This window comes from Lycium barbarum, chromosome 1, assembly GCF_019175385.1.
Source record: "Lycium barbarum isolate Lr01 chromosome 1, ASM1917538v2, whole genome shotgun sequence".
Taxonomy (NCBI): domain Eukaryota; kingdom Viridiplantae; phylum Streptophyta; class Magnoliopsida; order Solanales; family Solanaceae; genus Lycium; species Lycium barbarum.
The window spans coordinates 73,216,094-73,225,792 of NC_083337.1; the positions used below are offsets into that span (position 1 = coordinate 73,216,094).

General features: G+C 42.0%; 1 non-coding gene across 1 annotated transcript; it reads right to left on the reverse strand.

Annotated features, from left to right (window-relative positions):
• Window positions 1-824: 824 nt before the first annotated feature.
• On the reverse strand, window positions 825-931 carry LOC132618825 (small nucleolar RNA R71). The gene has a single exon (XR_009574342.1). It is a non-coding gene; the product is annotated as a small nucleolar RNA R71 (small nucleolar RNA).
• Window positions 932-9,699: the final 8,768 nt, after the last annotated feature.

Below are 9,699 nucleotides of genomic sequence, written 5' to 3' on the forward strand. Positions count from 1 at the left end.
TGATTACATTATAGCATTAGTTTACAAAACAACCAAAGCTTTTATTCTTTACTTGCATAATTAGTAACAATAGTTTATTTTCGTGAAAGTATTGGTCATAAGTCTCTGTGGATTCGACATTCGATTATATATAATCACTATATTACTTGTACGACCACGTACACTTGCATGTACATTTGGACGCAACAAGTTTTTGGCGCTGTTGCTGGGGACATAGAAATCAATTGTTTTTCCATAATAAATTGTATTGCTTTATTTATCCACGTATTAACGTCTTGTTCTTAGCTGCTACTTGATTGCAGGTACTTTACTTAAATGCGAAGGACTGAGAGTCAAAACAACCTTGAGGAATTCGATCCTGAGCGTGAACGTACTTTCAATCGGCGCAAAAGAGATTTGAATTTATTGCAGAACCCGCAGGCTTTAGTAGAGTTACCTGTGGTCATGGCTAATAATCCACCAGTGAAAGTGAGAGAGGTTGTAGTGCCTTATGTGGCAGATGTAACTTCGAGCATTGTCAAGCCCACCATCGAAGGGCATTTTGAGCATAAGCATCCCATAATTTAGCTACTTCACTCTAGTACGCAATTCGCGGGAATGTCCCATGAGGATCCTCAGTGTCACATCCATACTTTTCTGCAGATTATGGATACTTCTCTACTGGAAGGGTCACCAAAGACTATGTGCGGCTGACATTGTTCCACTTTTCTCTATTGGGGAATGCAAGTAACTGGCTGTTAGCAGATCCCGCAAATTCTATCACTTCATTGGATGATCTGGCAACAAAATTCTTTACGCGATTCTTTCCAGCAGCAAAAACAGCTCGCCTCGGAAGAGAGATCATGTCATTCCGGCAAAAAAATAGGGAAATTTTGTATCAAGCGTGGGAGAGGTTCAAGGGTCTTCTCAGATATTGTCCTCACTACCACTAGACGAATAAAGTTCTGGTGCACACATTTATTGAGAGTCTGGATGCCCAACATAAATCATCACTGGACACTGCTGCAGGAGGGAAAGCTCTTGATTTGAGCTATAAAGAATTATTCACATTATTAAACAGGTTTACCCAAAGCACTCTAGACTGGCAGGATGACATATCTAGCAGTTCAGTTAGGAAGGCACTGGGTGTGTTTGAAGTGGATAATTTTACTACACTATCAGCACAGATTGATGCCATGAGCATGGAAATCAAGAAGTTAACTGCTGCGCCGGCTCCACCACAAGTGCATGCAGTGCAACAAGCCATCGTCTTTTGTGAAGTTTGTGGAGAAGGTCACACCAGTGATGAATGCCCTTCGTATCCCGCATCCATATACTTTGTGGTAATGCAGGTAAGGGGCAAGGAAACAACAATCAATATGGTAATTCTTACAATCCAAAATGGAGGAATCACCCGAATTTCAGATTGAATGACAATCAAGGAAATTAGAAACAGAACTATCAGCCAGCACCTGTAACTCAAGCCCTCGCAAATAGGATGGAAAATATGATGAAAAAGATAATGAGTGATCTGCAGAAGATGATGACAGATCAGCAAAAGTTGATTGCAGATAATCAGAATCGTGATGTGGCTGTGTGAAATTTAGAAGGACAGATGGGTTAGATAGCTAGTGCGCCAAATACTAGACCACCTGGAGGGCTTCGAAGTGATGCAGATATAAATCCCAAGCCTTGCAATGCTGTTACTCTTCGGAATGGGAGAGAACTACAGGAAGTGGCTCAAAAGAAAACCAGTCGAGTAAAAGCTGCAAAACAGAAGATTGCTAAAGAGAGGATTGAAGAAGAGAGGGCAGTTGAGACAACAGTGGAAAAGCAGCCATAGCTCGTGGTTGCAAAGCCACCATCTCTAATCCCTTAACATTTGGCAAGACAAAAAGAAGAGGCTACCAACAAGAAGTTTCTTGATTTGCTTAAGCAAGTACATGTGAACGTCCCGTTGGTCGATATGCTACAAGGTATTCCAAAGTATGCTAAGTACATCAAAGACATTGTTGCAAACAAGAGTCAATTCATAGAGTATGCCACAGTTACACTTACTGAGGAGTGCACTTCTCATATTCAAAACAGGTTGCCCACAAAATTGAAGGATCTCAGAAGTTTTACAATTGTGATTTCGATTGGGAAGCAGGTTCTTGCTCGAGCACTATGTGATCTAGGTGAAAGTATATATTTGATGCCTTCATCTATCTTCAGGAAGCTAGGTTTGGGAGTGCCCAGACCAACTACTATAGTTCTGCAGCTAGCACACAGATCGTTGGCAAGACTCGAAGGCATTATTGAGGATGTATTGGTGCAAGTAGGGGCGTTGATAATCCCTACAAACTTCGTGATCTTGGACTTCGAGCCAGGTTTGGAAGTCCCATTTATTTTAGGGCGTCCATTCTTGGCCACAGGGAGAGCACTTATTGATGTACCTGGTGGGCAGCTCACCACGAGGGTACACGACAAAGTTAAAGTTTTCAATGTGTACAAGGCTCTGAAGATGCCTGCAATCTATGAGGAGTTGTCAGCTATTACTGTGCTGAATGATGATACCCGAAGGCCACTCATAACTTCTCACGATCCATTGGCGAGAGCCTTAGTGGGTGATGATATTTTTGGTGATTCAGAGGCATTTGAGATGGTCCAGATTCTAGATATGGTGAGTATTTACACTCGAGGGGGATTTCGAGCCGCTCGACAGAAAAATTGGGCCACCGCCCAAGTTATCGATAGAGAAGCCCCCAAAATTGGAGTTGAAGCCTTTACCCACGCATCTCAAAAATGCGTTTTTAGGAAAGGATGAAACTTTACCAGTTATATTGGTAGCGGATCTCACTGATGAAGAAGTAAAGATTTCTCTGGATGTTCTGAAGAATAGAAAAAAAGCGATGGGTTAGCAGATCTCAGATATTCAAGGAATCAGTCCAGCATTCTGCATGCATAAGATATTTATGGAGGAAGATTACAGGCCGAGTATACAGCACCAGAGACGGTTGAATCCATCGATAAAGGAAGTAGTCAAGAAAGATGTGACCAAGTGGTTAGATTCAGGCATCATCTACCCCATTTCTGATAGCAATTGGGTGAGCCCTGTACAGTGTGACCCAAAGAAAGGTAGGATGACAGTGGTAGAAAATGACAAAAACGATCTCATCCGAATGAGAACTGTAACAGTATGGAGGATTTGCATGGATTACAGAAAATAAAATGAAGCTACAAGAAAGGATCACTATCCTATTCCATTTATCGATCAGATGCTTGACAGATTAGCAGGCAAGGAGTACTATTGATTCCTTGACGGATACTCTGGCTATAATCAAATAGCAATTGCACCAGAAGATCAGAAAAAGACAACGTTATTAGTCCCTACGGTACATATGCTTTCAAAATATTGTCGTTTGGACTCTGTAATGCACCAACAGCATTTCAACGGTGCATGATGGATATATTCTCTGAGATTGTTGAGGATATTGTAGAAGTGTTCATGGATGACTTCTCTATTTTTGGGAATTCGTTCACAACATGTTTGCGGAATCTAGATCGTGTGCTTGCAAGATGTGAAGAAACCAACCTGGTGCTGAACTGGGAGAAGTGTCAATTTATGGTACGAGAGGTTATCGCTCTTAGACATAAAGTGTCGAAAAGGGGCTTGGAGGTTGATCGTGCAAAGGTGGATGTTATTGATAAACTACCACCCCAGTCTCTGTTAAGGGGGTGCGCAGTTTCCTCGGGCATGCAGGATTCTATAGATGCTTCATAAAGGATTTCTCAAAGATCTCTAGTTTGATGTGCAGGTTGCTTGAAAAGGAGGCGAAATTCTTGTTTGATGATGCTTGTATCAAGGCCTTTGATGATCTGAAAAGGATATTGGTGACTGCACCAATAATCGTAGCACCTGACTGGAACTTGCCATTAGAACTGATATGCGATGCAAGCGACAATGCTGTGGGAGCTGTGTAGGGCTAGAGAAGAGAGAAGGTTTTTCATTCTATCTGCTATGCTAGCAAGATGTTAGACGCTGCCCAAATGAATTACACTGTAATAGAGAAGAAGCTGCTAGCTGTGGTTTATGCGTTTGATAAGTTTCGGTCCTATCTTGTTGGGACATATGTTATTGTCTATACAGACCATGCAGCCATTCGCTACTTGTTCAACAAGAAGGATGCTACACCCAAGTTGATTCGGTAGATTCTCCTTTTGTAAGAATTTGATATTGAGATTAAAAAATGTAAGGGAGCTGAGAACCAAGTCGCAGACTCTTGTCTAGATTGGACAACCATAATCGTTTTGTGGAGGATGTCCAAATTCCAGAGCCATTCCCTGACGAGCAGCTATTTGATATTTCTGCTGCCGAAGTCCCATGTCATGCTGATATTGTTAACTTGATAGTAAGTGGGGTATACCCTCCAAAAGCCACCTCACAGCAAAGAAAGAAGTTGTATAATGACTTCTGATTTTATAGATGGGATGAGCCATATCTATTCAAGCAAGGGACTGATCAGTTAGTGCGAAGATTCATTCCACTGACCGAGGTGAGTCAAGTGCTAGAGAGTTGTTATTCTTCCCCATATGAGGGGAACTTTCAAGGTGACCGTACTGCGGCTAAGGTATTACAATCTGTCTTTTATTGGCCCACTTTTTTCAAAGATGCTCATGCATTTGCTAGAAGCTGCGACAGATGTCAACGAACGGGAAACATCTCTAAGAGGCACGAGATTATTTTGACAAACATATTGAAGGTAGAGATATTTGACGTCTGGGGCACTGATTTTATGGGTCCCTTCCCACCATCCTTCGGTAACAAGTACATTCTGTTTCCTGTCGATTATGTTTCAAAATAGGTAGAGGCAATACCTCTACTAACCAATGATGCGAAGGTGGTGGTGAATTTTGTGCGAAAAAACATATTCGCAAGGTTTGGAACCCCACGGCCGATGATTAGTGATGAGGGTGCTCACTTCTGCAACAGTTTGTTGAAGAACCTTCTGGAGAAATATGGGGTGAAGCATAAAGTTTCTACAGCTTACCACCCACCGACATGCAGATAGGTAGAGGTGAGAAGTGAACAGCTTACCAACCACAAACATGCGGATAGATAGAGGTGAGAAGTGAAGCAAATCTTAGAGAAAAGTGTGAATGCTCAGAGGAAGGACTGGGCATGAAGTTGGATGACGCCTTGTGGGTGTGTCGCACAGCTTATAAAACCCCCATCGGAGCGTCTCCTTACAGGTTAGTTTATGGGAAAGTATGCCATTTGCTGGGTGAATTAGAGCATAAAGCATATTGGGCAATCAAAAAGCTCAATCTTGATATAAATCTGGCAGGAGAGAAGAGGTTGGTCCAATTGCACGAGCTTGATAAATTCAGACTGGGGGCATATAAGAATGCAAAGCTGTATAAGGAGAAGACTAAGAGATGGCACGACAAGCATATTCACCACCGTGAATTCGCGCCAGGGCAGCAGGTACTACTCTTTAACTCTAGGCTGCGGTTTTTTTTCGGGAAAGCTCAAGTCCCGAAGTGACGATAATCACACCCCATAGTGTTGTTGAAATACAAAATATGGATGGGGTGCGCAAGTTCTTCGTAAATGGACAACATCTCAAGTGATATTAGGGTGGTGCTTTTGACAAGGAGAAGGAGCAAGTGCTTCTTGATGATGAATAGGAAAGGAGCTGCATCATGCCATGACGTTAACTCAAGCGCTTCTCGGGAGGCAACCCGAGTTTGCAATGTAACAATTCGAAATAAAAGAAAGATATAAAAAGGGTCATGCCACGACCTTAACTAAGGCGCTGGTTGGGAGGAAACCCAACTTTTGTACCATATATGTCATGTTATTTCATGTTGCAGGGCTAAGGAAGGAACAGGAACTCGAAACGAATGCAAAACATTAAGAATCGAGCTTTAGGTTTGTTAGTGTGATTTATTTGTGCGTCGCACAGTAATCGCATAACAGTTAAGCAGGCCAAAAATTTGGCTAAGTAAAAGATTCAGAAAGGGGTGTTTAATGCGCTGGTCATGTGTTGCATGATCAGCGCATGAGCTGCACTCAGAGCCAAAAATTTGGCCAAGTAAAAAGTTCAGAAAGGGGTTCTTTGTGCGCTAGGCATGCAACGCATGACCAGAGCATGACGGCTAATCAGATAATTATTTTTTCAAAGTATAAACTTCAGAGGTGGGGGTATTATGTGATAGTCATGTGACGCATGGCCAATGCAAAGGTTGACCCGGTTTGAATTCTTTTAAAGATTTAGAACACAGACCAACCCCCAATTCACCCCACTTCTCACAAACACACACTATCTCTCTCTAAAATCATCCCTAACCGACCCTAACCCCTAAAAACCCTCCCTAAATCCTCTGCATCTTTAAGAAATTCATGTGCATTATATCACATCTCAACAAAGGTAATCAATGTTCATAGTTTTTTCATGAAATCCCATTCCCTTTTCCCCCTTTTTGTTGTTTTTGAGAATGATGAACTAGGGTTATGGGGTTGAGCGAATTGGGGTGGGGATTTGGTGTTGTTATGTCTGATATTGTTGTTTGATGATAGAATATTGAATCTCAAACAAAAGGGAGGGTTCTTCCACCCTCCATTGTTGCAAAACTCAAAAGGGATATTTCTGTGCCCACAAAGTGTTTGAAAAAATTACTAAACCAAGTTTCTTGTGATTTTTGTGAAGTCTTGAGTAGCAATTGAACCTGAAACTACAGTCGAAACCTTGGGGCATCAACATTAACGCCCATAAGTCGAAAACAACATGATTTCCCTGGTTTTGTAGTGTATTTTTTTTCTTTTATTGTTCCTTTAATTTTTTTTTGTTTAAGTTAGGTAACCTCTTTGTTTCCATTTTGTACCATAATTTGAAGTATGCGTGGGGTCGTTTCACGACCTCACTTGAAAGTCAATAAAGCCATAACAGTACTCGCGAAGCGACAAAGTTGAAACTTCAGTGCATGAACATATGACGTGCAATAAGTATGGGGTCGTGGGGCTTAACTTGCGGATGATAAGTTGAAGTGTTAGCGTGCAATGAGTGTGGGGGTTAAATTTTCTAACCAAGTTAGATGTTTGTGTTGTGAATCTCTACAGGTACAATGGTCACTGAAGGAAAAGGCAAAGTTGACGAGGCGGGTCCCTCGCAAGGATCAAAGAGACCTAGCGGGGGCAAGGCCATTGGCACCAAGAAAGGGGCAACAAACCGCAGTAGCAAGCAACCAGTAGTCCTCATTCCTTGGGCTTCTCCTCTAAGGCCTTATCCCTATCTTAGAAGGATTGGGTGTGTGGAAAAATTGTACAAAGAGTTCCTTTTGAAGGATGGGTACATTCATGAAAGTCCTGTTAACAAAGTGGTCTTGAAGAAAAAATTTCAGGGGATCTACAACCAAATAATGGAAATGGGCTGCCAGGGTGTCTTTGAGAATCCAGGGCCCGTGAAAAATGATATGGTGTTGGAGATGTATGCCAGTCTAGTGTGGGCCAGAAGATAGGGCAGTGAGATGTAGCTGTCGGTAAACGTAAAGGGTGAGTATATGCCGCTAACAGCCTCCACCTTGTGCGCATATTTAGGGGTCCCTGATTGTCCCATTGGACCGCTACTTGATTTCATCAAAAGGCCTGACTACAAGGCCATTCGAGAGACTTTATGTGGGCTTGATTCCAAGGCCAAGTGGGCCAGATATAGAAAGGACCCAAGGTTGCACAGGACAACGCTGATAGGTGATTTTCTGAAGGAGGCCCGAGTGTGGCTCAGGCTGCTCAACTACCGTATCATGACACTTGATCATTTTACTACTGTGATGAAGGAGAGAGTAAATAATTGCTATTGGATGCTAAGGGAGATGCAGCACATTAGAGAGGGCAAGTCCCTCAGGCTGGGCTTTAGGAATACCCTCACTGTTTACTTGAGGAAGTTGTCACCTCACTTGAAGAGTCCACATGACAGGGTACTTGAGTGCTCGGATAATATGATCGACATCTCTAATATCAAGTCCCCCGAACAGTGTTGGCACAAATCTACAAGATTGCAATGATCGTGAGTGAGCAATTTGAGTTAGACCTCTCTAGTGTGTTTGCGGAGTGCCCTCACACCACTTACTCATGAGTTCTCATTGGGGAGGAGGGAAAGCTGCCAGCTGATGAGGACTTGTGCTCCACAAATCTCCTAGCAGTTGAGATGGAGGAAGGGAGTGAAGAAGAATCCCAGGCACAGGATGCTGAGGATGATGAGGAAGAAGATGACGAGCTGTCTAATGGCGAGGCTGAGGATGATGAGGAGGTTGACTAGGCCCTAGTGGGCCTCAAGGAGTATTTCTTGCCTTGCTTTATTTTTAAATTTGTTCATCTATATACTTCAAGGGCAAAACATGATTTAAGTGTGAAGTGGGAAATACGTCCCTTATATCAACAATTTTGAGGTTGACGCTGGTGATGAAGTGTCGTAGATTACTTGTTGGTAGTTTGTGAGCCTTACAATCGAAAAAAAAATTAGTTTTGTCATTTTAGATTTTCTTTGTATCTTCTTGAGCCCCTCATTAGTGGAACACACCATCCACCCGCTTAGGTTTTCTTATGGCCTCGGTTCTTTCCTAAGGAGGGACCTTTGAACTGGGTTAGATTTTTTAGTTTTTGTAAAAAGGTGTCGTAGGCGTCAAGCCTATTAGACCACTTGAATGGCAGGTGCTCAGGTTAGGTGGAATGTGAAAACCATGAGCTGTTCTTGATGATTTTTAAAAGCATGCATGAAAAGAAGCAACCTTTCTCAAAACACTTTCGTAGTGAATTGCATTGACTTATGTATGACCCACTTGGCATAATTTGTGACAGTTGCTTGATTGGAGGGTTGTATGAATCTATTTTATATTGATTATGTGTTGTGTGTGATGTGAGAAAACTCTTGTATGATCTATGGTTTATAGTGATGACTAGACCTTGCCCGGTGTGTTCGTAAAGTGAAATTAAATGAGAAGCTTAGGAAGTGATCTAGGCATTTCTTTGTTAGCAAATTTCAAAACGTCGCTTGCCTACCTTTTGTGTATATATATCCCTAGTCAACCCCGTTGAGCCAATTAGCCTACCCCCGTTGTTCTTATTGACCAATTTTTGATCCTTGTTTACTCCTTAAGCACTTTTAATAGCGAATTGTGGAATTGGTGGTGGGATGCGAAACTAAGGGAGGGTTCGTGGAATGAAGTTGAAAGGAAGGCTATTGTTGCACTTGAGTGTTTTGAATGCTAGTAGTGGGAAGTATGAGTGCAAACTAAAAAAAAAAACAGAACTGAAAAAAAGAAAATAGAAACTGCCCAGTTAGTGATTTTCTTTCTTGATATGGTGTCCCACTAGCTAGTCGATAATAGGATGGCACTTGAAGTTGAGAAAATAAATGATTGTTGACGGGATAGAATGGGTAGCTTGTGGTTGAAATTCATGGTTGATGGAGGAGGGTGCTAAATCAACTATGTTTGAGGCATTAAAGGTGCTTAGGGAGGTTAGTCACTATTTCCAAAATATATCCTATCCTTCCCTTAGCCTACGTTACAACCATACAAGTCCTAAGTGATCCTAAATTCATCTCACTCTAATTTGTGAAACAGTTATACTACGGGCAAGCCTATGGTTCGTTAGGTTTGAGCAGGGGATATTCTTTGTGAGAGTGACCGATCTTGTGTGCAACTTATGTCGATTGAAATATGTCGTTAACAATGTGTGAA